Source organism: Anabrus simplex, chromosome 5, assembly GCF_040414725.1.
Source record: "Anabrus simplex isolate iqAnaSimp1 chromosome 5, ASM4041472v1, whole genome shotgun sequence".
Taxonomy (NCBI): domain Eukaryota; kingdom Metazoa; phylum Arthropoda; class Insecta; order Orthoptera; family Tettigoniidae; genus Anabrus; species Anabrus simplex.
In genome coordinates, this window is record NC_090269.1 from 412,791,494 (window position 1) to 412,806,464 (window position 14,971).

Consider the following 14,971-nt stretch of genomic DNA (forward strand, 5'->3'; position numbering starts at 1 on the left):
TTCAATTATACCGCCACATGTCTCACGGCTAAGTATGGTCGATTCATAGTTTTTGGTCAAAGTTTGCCAATACGAATCTCGAAGATAACCGAGGTCTACCAATTCAGAACTAGGGGGCCGAAGTAGGCCTATCACTAACAGTTTCCCGGATAATACGCATTCCTACAGTATACTACATATACGGTTCACAGGGCGAAGTTGGTCGTGCGGTCAGGGGCACGCGGCTGTGAGCTTGCATCGGGGAGATAGTGGGTTCGAATCCCACTGTCGGCAGCCCTGAAGATGGTTTTCCGTGGTTTCCCATTTTCAAATCAGGCAAATGCTGGAAATATACCTTAATTAAGGCCATAGCCGCTTCCTTCCAACTTTCGTATCCCATCGTCCCCATCGTCCAATAATAAATCTATACAATAAATTATGATACGCAGGTGTCAATATTGATGAACATGTCAAGAATGAAGTGTCAAGAGATGCATTCGGTAGTGGCTTCGTTGGTATTCTCCAGGAACTAGTGCTGGTACTTCTGAGAAACAGATCGACGACCTAGTACTAATATCGCGTCGGTGCGACGTAAAGCAACTGGCATATAAGGTTCTTTTTCTATTATACACAGGCACACCAAAATGAACACAAGGGAAATTGTTCTGATGGACTTCATATCTATGTTAAGCTGCGAGACTTGATCACTCTTCAGGAAAATAATGGATAAGAAGTAATAATAATAATGTTATTTGTTTTACGTCCCACTAACTGCTCTTTTACGGTTTTCGGAGACGCCGAGCTGCCGGAATTTAGTCCCACAGGAGTTATTTTACGTGTCAATAAATCTACCGACACGAGGCTGACCTATTTGAGCACCTTCAAATACCACCAGACTGAGCCAGGATCGAACCTGCCAAGTTGGGGTCAGAAGGCCAGCGCCTTAACCGTCTGAGCCACTCAGCCCGGCATGGATAAGAAGAGCATTGTGACATACGATATATAATGCTTCTTAGGCATCGATATGTGAACAGCTCCATTATTGTTGCTAGCAGGCTACTACACAGGGAGGTGTAAACAACGTCAACAGGGTATATGAGCATTGGTCATACTGATAAGTGATTTCTAAACATAATTCTATATCTCGCGCCATTGTCGTTTCATCTGCTGCTCGAGTTATCCAATCAGGTTGCTACGCGGGTGAATTCGATTGGGCTTGCGAGCCGGTGTTGGTAAACGCGTACTCTCTAATCATAACGACCTTAAAATTGACTATTATTGAGATCGATAGCTGCAGTCGCTTAAGTGCAGCCAGTATCCAGTAATCGGGAGGTACTGTGTTTGAACCCCAATTTCGGCAGCCCTGAAGATGGTGTTCACTGGTTTCCCATTTTTACATCAAAAATGCTGGGGCTGTGCCTTAATTAAGACCACGGCCATTCCCCTTCCACTTCCTTTCAACTCCTGGACTTTTCCTGTCCCATCGTCGCCATAAGACCTATCTGTGTCGGTGCGACGTAAAGCAACTTGTACAAAGTAATATACCGGATGGGTCCACCAACCCCTTGCGAGCCAGTTTTATGCATCGCTTCACATTTACTACAATCTGGAAGACATCGGTCCCTCTCCTTAAACCGGGGTAAAAGAACGAGATGTGTGCTTACGGACTAGCAGGCAGCAGGAATCGTGTGCACCATATCCCAGGCAAGTGGCTGTTAAAAAGTTTCTCATGTTGGTTTCGAACCTCCTACCTCAAGCACTGTCCACTATCACCTATCTCCCCGCCCGCTTGCCATGTGAGCTACTGAGACACTTAACTCGCGGCGCCCACTTCACCGCCTATACAGTACCGTGATCCCATCCTGTGCGTCCACCTCCACTCTTACAATACGTGTTCAGCGTAGCTGTACTCGTTTTACGGGTTCATTCGCGGTACACATAATGAATGAACAGCGGTGCTCACGATTCCTGCTGTCTTCTAGCCCATAAACACACATCTCGTTACATTACCACGGATTAGGGAGAGGGACCGATGTCTTTCAAAATTGTAGTAAATGTGAACGGATGCATAAAACTGGATCACAAGGGGCTGGTGGACCACCCGGTATATTCATCAGTATGACCAACACTCTAACGCTCATATACCCAGTTCACGTTGTTTCCTAAAATCTTTTATGACGTCTTCTTCTTTGCTCAGTGTGCGGACTGAGTCGCACTTGTTAATTTTACTCCGTTTTACGACCGGATGACCTTCATGACGGTAACCTTATATGAAAGGGTGTAATCACTATTATGTGTTCAAGTGGAGGTTGGTAGTGTGGTGAATTGTGTGAATATGAAGAGGATAGTGCTAGATAAAACACAAACACCCAGACCTGAGGTAGAGTATTAAATCACATAGGTTTAAAATCACCGACCCGGCAGGGAATCGAACTCGAGACCCCGTAAGCCGAAGTCCCCAACGTGGACCATTTAGCCAAAGAGTCGGACAGCTAGTGCCGTGTAGTACATGAGTTACAAAATATTACATTAGGCCTAGGTGGAAGTGCGTGCAAAATATAAAATAATCACGAATATCCCATACAGTAAAAATGCATAAAATAGTTATTTAAGCAACAGCCACGGAAAGGGATCATTTACGTTGCGATTGAGATGTTTCCGGAATTGCAAAACGAGTAACGTAAACTTATCGCTTTAATGGCTGTTGCGTACAGTGTGTTACTTCGCACTACGATGAATTTATTAATTTTAACATTTTTTTCTTTGTGTCTTTACGTCGCACCGACACAGATAGGTTTCATGGCGACGATTGGATAGGAAAGACCTAGGAATTTCAGTAAACGGCCGTGGCTTTACTTAAGGTGCAGCCCCAACATTTGCCTGGTGTGAAAATGGGAAACCACGGAAAACCATCTTCAGGGCTGCCGACAGTGGGATTCGAACTCATCTCCCGGATGTAAGCTCAAAGCCGAGCGCCCCTAACCGCACAGCCAACTTGCCCTGTTATTTTAAATTGAATGAATTTAATTATAAATGTTTTTGATTCGTCACGACGCATATCGTCCATGTTTTGATGTTCGCGTTTTGCTATGGAATATTTAAGAGGTGTGTACACGGGGTTATATTGCAATAAAACATTTGAAGCATCGGAGAGTCCACTAAGCTACCAGAGTCGTACATATGGTCCTCTGGTCCTGAATTAATGATGAGACCGAGCTCGATAGCTGCAGTCACTTAAGTGAAGCTAGTATGCAGTATTCGGGAGACAGTGAGTTCGAGCCTACTGTCGGCAGCCCTGAAGATGTTGTTCAGTGGTTTCCCACTTTCACAACGGGATAATTCTTGGGCTGTACCTTATTAGGCTACGGACGCTTCCTTCTCACTCCTAGCCCTTTCCTGCGTTATCACAGCCATAAGACCTGTACGTGTGGGTGCGACGTAAGACAACTTGTAAAGGAAATGAGGTTAATATGATACATGCGATGTTTATCTCTTGAAAATGGATTAACCTGTACATTAATCAGTATTGTGAGGCGCAGATTACTCAAGCTAGGAATGCAGGAACGCCCTACTTTTTAGACGAGTAGGTACGGAACTACGGTGTTGCCATCAGGCGGAGAAACTAATCAACAAGTTTAATTATGGTGTTCCTCCATTCATGATCTCTCTGACTATTCGTGTTTACGTTACTGTGTAACAAGTTTGAACTAATCAGAGACAGTGCAAAAAGTAATTACAGCCAGCAAAGTGTCATTTTCTGTACTCTTTTGAGTACGGGAAGAAGCCACTTACGTCATAGTATGAAATAAATTACATTTCGCACTGTTTATTGTGCCAGCATTTTAATTTGACGCCATCTGGCTGCCTGCTGATAAATTTCGATGTTCCGCTTTACTCTAGAGCTGCTAGATGGCAGAGCAAACTGCCTATGGCTGAGCTTTAATAGATTTTGTCGGCTAAATACCGAGCGTATCATCAGCATGTCCCGAACATTGAAGAGACGTAGTTTTTTAACCAGAGTTCATACACATTAATAAATCAAATAAATACAGAAAATTACAGAAATACGTACAATAGTTATTAAGTCATGTTTTCGACACTGCTTGCCAATATTTTACTTTAAGATCATTCCTTTAAATTTTCCTCATTATTTTGTCATTTTCAGCAATACATTATATTAATTTCTTGTTTTAAGTCACTTTTCTCTGTGTTAGTATTTAGTGATGTTCACGCATTTGTGCAGGATAATCAACGTATCTGAATATCTTTGGAGATTTCAGAAAACGCAATTACTCTGACATGAAAATGTTCAGTACACACAACGAAATATTCTAATTAAAAAGCCTTCTACCTCCCTAATTTTTACTCTTGGAAATGTTCACCCTAGGCATTGCTTTCTAACTGGATGAGCTTAGGATATGAATGCTTCTTACACTATGTCACTTTGATTTATCCTGTGTGGTTTACTCCAAATGATAGAATGCCAATTATAAAGCTATATAAAATTGCCCATTGAAGGGAAATTATGTCACAATACGGCGAGGATTATTTTTTCTGCGGGTGATCAGGTACCTTTCTGAGAAATCTGGGAAGCGAAAGCGGCAGCAGATAAAATATTTACCATTCAGTAATATGTGGGTCTCATCAAACAGTTGGTGCCCGGAATATAAGGGGGTTGTACGAATTGCATGATATCCTAATAATGACGACATATACCTACTGTAGGTAGATACTCAATTATTTTGATAGAATGAACTGCATTTTAAAATCCGACTGAAATATTTTCTTAGGTGTTTTGTACCTATTATTATTATTACAGCTTTGTTACCAGATTCAGTCATGAAACAGAAACGATGAAATTGTTCTATTTTGAATTCATTCATAGCGAAATATATTGTCTTTCTGAACACCTTTATTTGGTCATGAACTGAGAAAGATGACCTACGGACCCTTGAAAGAGCTTACTTAGTCCATTGGAGGAAACGCAATATATCTGTCAGGTGTGTCAGGTAGCAAAGCCATATTTCAGCAAGGACACGGTAGTTTACGTCTGAAGAATTCTGGGGGAGAAATATTTGAGCTTAGAATCGAGTCTAGAAGAAAATGAGGCGCTATTCTGCGAAAAGTCGAAACGAAATACTCAGCCACTATCACATTGGAATGTGCTGACGCAGTGACACCATCTCTGTCCCTTCGTTGCGAGACACTTCCCCAAGACTGGAATGGCGCAAATGTAGTTCGTATCTTCAGCGGCTTCATATGCAGCAGAGTGTTTGGATACCTTCTGAGAAAGAAGAACAAACAAAACAGAAAAGAGAACCGTAAGGGAAATGTCGATAGCTATATGGGAGAATGGCATATGAAATTTGAGATCAGAACAGGGTTTACACATATCACCAGAAGAAAAATAACTTGCTTTCAAAAAACGATTGCGATTCTTTGGTCATCTGTGTAGACTGTACAAAGATGGATTAACAAAACACATTTTTGAACACTATACAAATGGAAGTAAAACCCGCACTTCTGAAAGAAGGGGAAGCAAATTTGGAAGTACTCAACATTAATAAAGAACCGGTTGCAAATAGGAAAGAATTTACGGAAGAAATATTAGATGGTTAATTTACAGAAATGAGAAAATAAGGTAGGAAATGTATGGAAGAAAGAAAACAACAACACTGAGAAAGGATGAAGAGTGTTTTGGGGAGACAAGAGGAATAAAAGTGTTTCGTGTTTTCCTAGGTTGGCCTAATCGAATGAAAGATTATTAGTAATAATACTGGTAATAATAATAATATGGCTGGGAAATTTGAAATAGCGTAGTAAAGAAAAGAACAGAAATGTAATTCTCATAAATACAGCGGATTATACAATACTTTTCAACCAATCATACTTGACATTTTCCGAAAGTTCACGTACCCCAGTTTGGGAACACTGCTATAATTAATTAATAAATTTATTTATTTATTTATTTATTTATTTATTTATTTATTTATTTATTTATTTATTTATTTATTTATACATGAAATGGTTATTTTACATGACGGGACAGGGGCTATGAAGCATTCCTGCTCTGCCCCACCATACATTCACCGGTATTGGAAATATGACAAATATATTCATCTTTCAGCTAGATTTTCATAACCACAATGATCTTGCAAGTGATGTATTATAGTATATAGTATAAATTACAGTATAAATAAAATGTAGGTTTATAAACTATTTTATATTAATTTTCTGATTAATTGTAAGATCGTTGTAGTTGACTCGCTTTTCTTGATGATGGTGGTGATTTTCAAGAGGAACGATAATAGCTGTTTTAAAAGTATTAATCTGTAGAGAAAGAGATATGATCCTTCTAAGAGTAAGTAGGCCTACTGCAAATTCATAAATTATATTACATTTTTGTAATCCCTTCGCATTTCCAAACCCAGTGAGGTAATAATGGAAAGGATTGCATTGATTTTAAATTGAGCCACGAGCCAGAATATAAATACTACTTGGTAATATATCTCGCAGTATGATGGCTAATATACACACAAAAACATGTTTAATGGTACTTTTCCCAATCTGAGCAATAGTTTTGTAGTAAAACAACTTTTTTTGGATTGCTTAAAAGTACTTCGACTGGAGACTTTCTCTATTTTAATCTCACTCATTCCATGATGTGGCAATGTTGAGGGGAACAATACACACCCGCAGCAAATGTATCACATAGAACGAATATTCGTTGATATAGCACTTGAATACCGAACCTTAGATGACAGAATATTTATGGTCAGATTTCCAGGCCGAAATGTATCACATAGCGGTTTTTCTAGGCGCAACGACGTTATATAGTTGCCCAACTGAAACCCTTGTAAATTTGTACATTGCTTCATTTGACATGCTGCTAATTTCAGCAGGTAGGGAATTCCAGGCACGGCTTATTTAAATAAAACGTTTCGTTTCCCTGTGAAGAGGAAATAATTTGACGCAATATATTCTTAATATTATTTTAGTTCAGAGATATTTAGTGGAAAATCTAACAAAACTTCAACGTTATAGGCAGTGGGAGGTCAATTAACAACGGTTGCAGCCGTGTATTATTCTCCACATTCTTTACTTGGTGCGAGTTTGTGGAAAAGAGAAATGATTTATTAACGTCACATATATGTATTATAGGTTTAATATACGCATACCATTTTAATGCGTGAATAAAGACAATTAGATATCATTTATAGATACGTGGAAGCACCGTGGTGAAAGCGAGGCATGCCTCTCTCTTACCTGGATGCTCGAGTCTGATTTCCGCTCAGGTCAGTGAATTTAACGCTAGACTTCGAGCTGGAATGTGTTTACTCAGCAGCGCGAGATCAACTGACGAGTTGCATAATAAAATTGTCAGTAGATTCTGTCCAAAAAACTCAACAATGCGACTCAGAGAGCGTACACGCTGACCACGTACCCTCTGATATCTGCTGGCCAACTGGCTGTAGAATGGTCTTCTAGGCAAACTAGGATCCTACCACAGGTTGAACAGATATTCAGACCAGATTCTCAGATATTTTTACTTTTATGGACAAATTATGTTTCTTTTCTTATACAAAAGGGGAACTAAATATAAGTAAATGTAGTATAGGTCTACATTCTGCCGTAAAATATATATTCCAAACTTTATTGCAAAATTTTTTATTTTAAGGAAATCAATCAACCGTTAACCATCCATTAAATAACATATTTGTCAGAGGTGTGGATTTGCGTAAGAACACTTTGACCGAAATTTTTGTAGGCTAGTTCTCCACAAAATCGTCCACGTGAATGGCGGAAGTTGATTTTCAAATGTAACAATTCCTTTTTTCTGTGTTTATATTCTCGATGTTCAGTCTGCCCAAAAGTATTTGTTAGGAATACAATAAGTGCTGCATTCTCTCGAGAAGGAACGAAAATGAAAACACACATACACAAAAAATCAAACCTCATGGCGCAAGTGCCCCGAAATGCCTTGGCCTACCAAGCGACTGCTGCTCAGCCCGAAGGAGTGCAGATTATGAGGTATCGTGAGATTAGCACGACGAATCCTCTCGACCTTTAGACCGGGGAAGAAACAAGGAAGGGAAACAAGGCGTAAACCGGGAAAAGTTTAGGGGACATCTATTCACCGGGAACACCGATTTCAAATCCAAAACTGTCCCGCGAATCGAAAAAAACTGATTACCCTATCCAGGAAGGCTGTTATCTGGCTAAATGAGTAATGTGCTGGCCTTTTGTCTGAAGAGTCCCAACCAATTTCGAATCCCGGCAGTGTCGGGGATTTTATCCTAATTGGCTAATTTCGATGTCTAGGTGCTGTGCGTGAATGTGAGTGTGTATATATAATCTTCAGAATTAGATTTAATCATACGTATGCTTCTCCTTCCTCTTTTCTTTTTGATAGTGACTAACCGCTGCACTGATACAACGTAGGCTTCCCGCTATGCAAGGATGGGTCGCTGATAGCGTTATGATAGAAGCGGCCGTGGCCTTAATTTAGGGACATCCCAAGAATTTGCCCCTCTTGAAAATGGAAAATCATGGAAAAGCATCCTTAGGGCGGCCGACTGTAGGATTCGATCCAACCATCTTCCGAATTCAGGCTTAAAGCTACGCTACTCATACCGCATGGCCAACTAGCGTTAACTCTATAGAAATGCAAAAATACAGAAAGTTGTTACGTGAAAAAAATGAGGGTGTTTCCAAAAAGGCTCACACACCAATTTGGAAAGACACAAAAACGTACAGATGGGCAGAAAACCGACCATAAATTAAATAAATATTTAACCTTACCATTAGCTAGATTTAAGAACCAAATATATTCCATGAACACCTTATCCATAAATCGTATTTCAAATCATGTGTAATTTCGTCGTTATTTTCTTAATGGAGGAATGATTATTCATATTTGTTTTCCACTTCAGTAATTTTATTTCCTTCCATACACAGAGTAAATATCAATAAACCGGCCAAGCGGAATTTTGCTTATTTGACACCAACATTGTCAATTCCGCTTTTCTTTCTACTTCCTGAATATTTGTTTGAGAAACACATCGCGATACTAATGAAACTGATGTGTAAATATTTCGACTGTGAGTTGATTTCAGTAATTAAATACCTTGAACATCGTGCAATTAATTAGAATTTAATAGAGACATTCTATTAAAAATAGTCACCCTAAAATAATAACAAGGAAGACGGAAGTGCAATGACCTCAAACGTAGCAGCAGTAGGAGTTATTCAATTGTTGACATCTTTACAACAAGATAGAAACCCTCCTTACGTTGCAGGTTAAAGGATGCCAATGAAACTCTAAACATGCAAGAAGCCTTCGTAAATTCCTCGCCAAGTGCTTGAAAGATCACGGCATTGCTGTCCTTGAAGAATATGACAGAAACTACAATACTCACAACACTCGTCGAAATACCATCGTTGCCTTCGTTGACATTATTTGAAAAATCCTGAAATATGTAGGTTTTTATGGAGTAGCTACCTCGCATCGGTCTTCGGTTTGTTTTAAAACTAAGTGACTGACAAGAATTTAGGCTTGCCTGTGCTCTCATTTCCCGAATTTTCTCAGATCATACTTTATCCGAACTTCATATATTCGATTATATCCTGTTGAGTGTCTTCAGGCTGGACGGGAGCATACTGCTCGGTTGCGACTTGTGGACATTCCTCGACTAAAATTCCTTACAGTGTATGCGGGAACTCTTACACTTCGCTTCGCATATTTTGGGTATTTAATTCTTTCTTAATTCATAATATCTTCTTTTGGTTGACCCAGACCTTCTTTGAGCTCTAATGTCCGCCTCCAGAGTGTAATACTAAGTGCTATTGATTACCTCCACATCGGAGGCGCGGGTTAGATTCCCAGTACTGATAGAACTTTAGGAATGACTGAAGTATTGGCATTTGGTCAGGTTTGTATATCGTCGGTGAGGAAACAATAGCACGTATTTCACAATGCATTTCCTATCCAATATGTTCCTTGATACTGGTCACACCTCCCAGCCACACGTTGATATGCAGTCCATCAGAAGAACTGTGGTCTGTTCATTTCCCCATGTGAACGAGTAAAAAATATGAAGCTTAAAAACTGTATGAGTACGTAACGGGAGACGAAACGTGGGTTTCTCAAATCACACTCGAGTCGAAGCAAAAGAGCATGGAAATAAGACACACACATTCGCCTTTAAAGGTGAAGGCCAAACAGACTCTGTCCCATTGCAAGGACATGGCGTGCGTGTTTTGGGATAGGCATGGTATTTTGTTGGTCGACTACGTGCAACGAGGAACCACTATCAATGCGGAAGCATACTGCCAAACCTTGAGAAAGCTACGCAGAGCGATACAAAAATATTTAAAAAACGCGGCATGCTGACAAAGGGAATTGTCCTCCTGTATGGCAATGCAAGGCCTCACACTGCAGCTCAACCCGAGATTTATTGGACACTTTTGGCTGGCAGGTTTTAGGAAACCCACCCTGCAGCAGTGACCTTGCGCCGAGCGATTGTCATCTGTTCCGCCATCTCAAATATTACCTCAGCGGCAACCACTACAGTGATGACGACGAAGTGAAAATGGCTGTGACCGAGCTCGAAGGCTCAGTCGCTAAGTGCGGTCGGTATCCAGTATTCGGAAAATTGTAGGTTCGAACCCCACTGTCGGCAGCCCTGAAAATGGTTTTCCGTGGTTTCCCATTTTCACACCAGGCAAATGATGGGGCTGTACCTTAATTAAGGCCACGGTCGCTTCCTTCCCACCCCTAGCCCTTTCCTGTCCCATCGTCGCCGTAAGACCTATCTGTGTCGGTGCGACGTAAAACAGCTAGCATAAAAATGGTTGTGAAGTCTTCGTTATCGGAGCAGACGGCAGGTTTATACGAAGAGAGTATTGATAACTTAGTTGTAAGGTATGATAAGTGTTTAAACAAACTTAGGGGCTATGTTGAAAAACATACAGTACGAGGTTTTTATTCGTTATATACGATATGGACTATGAAACATGTTCTGAAAAGTTCACCCTAGTAGGAAAATTATTGCTTTTCTGGATACATAGAAAAATAAAAGTAGGCAATACGGGATAACTTATATATATATATATATATATGTTGCTATCCTATAAAGTATTTAGAGCTCAAGAAGTTAGTTTAAAATATTGCTGAATAAGGCCAACGCGAGCTTCACTGCACTTCCTACAAATGACAATAGCAGTTACATTTTACGTACATTTTTGGCATGTATGCTGCTACGTAAAATGTAACTGCTATTGTCATTTGTAGGAAGTGCAGTGAAGCTCGCGTTGGCCTTATTCAGCAATATTTTAAACTAACTTCTTGAGCTCTAAATACTTTATAGGATAGCAACATATATATATATATATATAAGTTATCCCGTATTGCCTACTTTTATTTTTCTATGTATCCAGAAAAGCAATAATTTTCCTACTAGGGTGAACTTTTCAGAACATGTTTCATAGTCCATATCGTATATAACGAATAAAAACCTCGTACTGTATGTTACAACGTTATTCCTACCAATTAATTTCTTTAAGCTTGGTCAACCGAGCTCGATACCTGCAGTTGCTTAAGCGCGGCCAGTATCCAGTATTCGGAAGATAGTGCAATCGAACCCTACTGTCGGCAGCCCTGAAAATTGTTTTTGTGGTTTCCCATTTTCACACCAGGAAAATGCTGGGGCTGTACCTTAATTAAGGTCATAGCCGCCTCCTTCCCGCTCCCAGACTTGTCATGTCCCATCGTCGCCATAACACTTATCTGTGGCCGTGCAACCTGAGGAGATTTGTAAGAAACAAAAAAGAAAAGTAAAGAAAAACTAGTCACGACGCTCAGTCACATACGGACATGCAGACAATCAGAACATCGTTCGTTGTGTTCATTTACCTAGGTACGTGAATAAAAGAAAATGAATCTTACCTTACCGTAGTGAAGGAATGTATGTTTGCGTTACGTATTTACGTACTCCAACAGTATTGTGTATTTAAGGTTCGTTTTTCCTTTACATCTTTGCATAGGCAAATGAATACCACGAACATTATTCTCATGGACTTTATATCCATGTGCGGCTGGAAGGCGTGACCAGTCATAAAGAAAATAATGGATATACAGAACATTGTGACATACGATATTTTGTTTCTTCAACGACGATGTTCCGAGCTGTCAGTGGAGAGAAGACATTAGTAGGCGAATGAGCCTGATAGATAGATAGATAGATAGATAGATAGATAGATAGATAGATAGATAGATAGATAGATAGATAGATAGATAGATAGATAGATAGATAGATAGATAGATAGATAGATAGATAGATAGATAGATAGATAGATAGATAGATAGATAGATAGATAGATAGATAGATAGATAGATAGATAGATAGATAGATAGATAGATAGATAGATAGATAGATAGATAGATAGATAGATAGATAGATAGATAGATTGATTGATTGATTGATTGATTGATTGATTGATTGATTGATTGATTGATTGATTGATTGATTGATTGATTGATTGATTGATTGATTGATTGATTGATTGATTGATTGATTGATTGATTGATTGATTGATTGATTGATTGATTGATTGATTGATTGATTGATTGATTGATTGATTGATTGATTGATTGATTGATTGATTGATTGATTGATGTGTGTCCATAGTAGTTATTTAATATTTCATCGTTGACATAACAATGTCAAATAAGCCCCAAAATGTCGTGTCTTTTGACTTGAAATTGAAAAGATTATCTGGTTAATATGCGTTACGTTCGGAACGAAATGCTTTAATATTGGAAGAACTATAAAATTGGACATTTAGGGGTGAAGTTAGGTGAAGATGAGGAACAGATTATGCGGAGTGGATTAATCTATAGCTGGAATCGACGGTTCAACGTCAACACAGAGAGCAAGTCCATATCGAAACAGCTGTCAAACTCACATGTTGCTATTTCCTGCTTCTGGCTCAAGTCTATACAGAACTAAAAAACGGGTTGAAATATCTCCAGAGACATCTAAAAGGTGTTTGAAAATGCCACTTCCATGTTATCACTCTCCGTTCGATAGGGGTGGCAATACAGAAGTTTGATTCTCTGTCAGTTTTGTCAGTCTTGAACATACAGGATTATAGAATTACAGTCTCATATTTCATATCAGCGTATGAGTAATGTGATGATGATGAAATTTGTTCTTTGAAGGGGCCTAAAAGCTAGATCATCGGCCCCTAATGCTACGGGATACAACGATATGAAAATTAGAACTTCAGAATGTATCCACTGACTAGAATGTAGAACGAAACGTGATGAAAAACTGATCTGAAACAAAAAAACAGTTATTGGATCTAATCATCGTGAATTATTCACAATGCCTTAATCACTGGGATAATGCGTATTATATTAAGGCGTCAAAAATCCAGATCACCGGCCCCCTATTATGGTATTAATCACTGGTAAAACAGAACAATAGTGTTCCTCCTATAGTGGTGCTTATCACAGGTGACGTAGACTCATGGTGGTTTTAATCACAGGTAATGTACACCTATGGTATGTCAAACACAATGGCACCACTCACAGGTAACACAAACCCATGGTGTTTCTCACATAAGGGCATTACGTACAAGCAACGCACATAGTGGCATTGATCACGGGCGCCTGCCAAACCCGTGGTGTTTCTCAACGTAGCGGTACTAATCATAGGCAACGTAGACCCATGTTTTTATCATAACGTGGTACTACATTACGTAACGCAGACCCATTCTGAATACAGGAGGATCAACACATTCCAGCGCAGCGTGCGGCATAATTCCTCGCATGGACGTTAGTCCGTGCAGCCGAGTGCCAGCCGCCACCCGCCGCCCCCTCTACTTCCGGCTCGATGTGATACACACGATGGTACGTAGGTGGATCAAAAGGTTAGATGCACTAACGCGCCGCAGCAGCGCGCTGTGTGTCGCAAACGTGGGCACAGCGGAGAAAGGGACAGAGACTGCCCACACGCCTGTTAGGCAGGTCGCTGTGGTGTCTCGCCTAGTATTGTCTGAATAGCGGCCAAATGCAACGGCGCGTCAACTGGACGTTCACTCCAAATATGAGGTGCGTGCGACAATCCGATTCCTATGGGCCAAAAGGAAGAATTGCACGGACATTCACCGTGAAATTAGTGCTGTGTATGGGGAGCGGGCGATTTCCGGCAAGATATCGTAAAGTGGTGTCAGCAATTCGAAGCCGGACGCACGGATATCACGGACAACCATCGCCAAAGCAGGCCCGCAATATCCAAGACCCGAGCAAAGGTAACAGTGTGAATGCGATCATTAGACAGAACCGGCGCATTAAACTGAGAGAAATCGCGACGCAGCTGAACATATCGTATGGCAGTGTGTTCACCATTGTTCACGAGGACCTTGGATATCGTAAGCTGTGTCAAAGATGGGTCCCACGTCTTCTCACCGATGAGCACAAGGGACAACGTTTCCAATCCTCCCTGGCATTTTTGCAACGCTATGCCGCAGACGGCAACGGGTTTCTGCGGCGAATCGTCACAAGCGATGAAACGTTGGTCCACCAGTTCATCCCCGAAACGATGCGAACATCAATGGAATGGGTGCACCCCTCATCACCACAACGAAAGAAGGCCAAGGTTCAACCTTCAGCCGATAAGGTTATGGCGACAGTATTCTTTGACATGGAGGGTTTGCTGCACGTATAATTCATGTCGAAAGGATCGACGATCAACGCGGCGTCGTATTGTCAAACGTTGCACCGGTTGCGTAAAGCGATTAAAGGGAAGCGCCGGGAGAAATTGAGCGCCGGTGTGATTTTGTTGCACGCTAACGCTACACCTCACAAGGCCCGCCAAACGAGAGAACTGCTGCAGCGTTTCAAGTGGGAGGTCTGGCAACATCCACCCTACAGTCCCGACCTAGCGCCATGTGACTTTCACCTGTTCGGTAAGCTCAAAACGGAGCT

The 14,971-nt window shown here is 40.6% G+C and overlaps 1 protein-coding gene across 1 annotated transcript in view; it reads right to left on the minus strand.

The window, feature by feature from the left end:
- LOC136874583 (uncharacterized) overlaps nt 1–14,971 on the minus strand; it is a 1,690,155-nt gene that overhangs the window by 543,774 nt on the left and 1,131,410 nt on the right. The window lies entirely within an intron of this gene.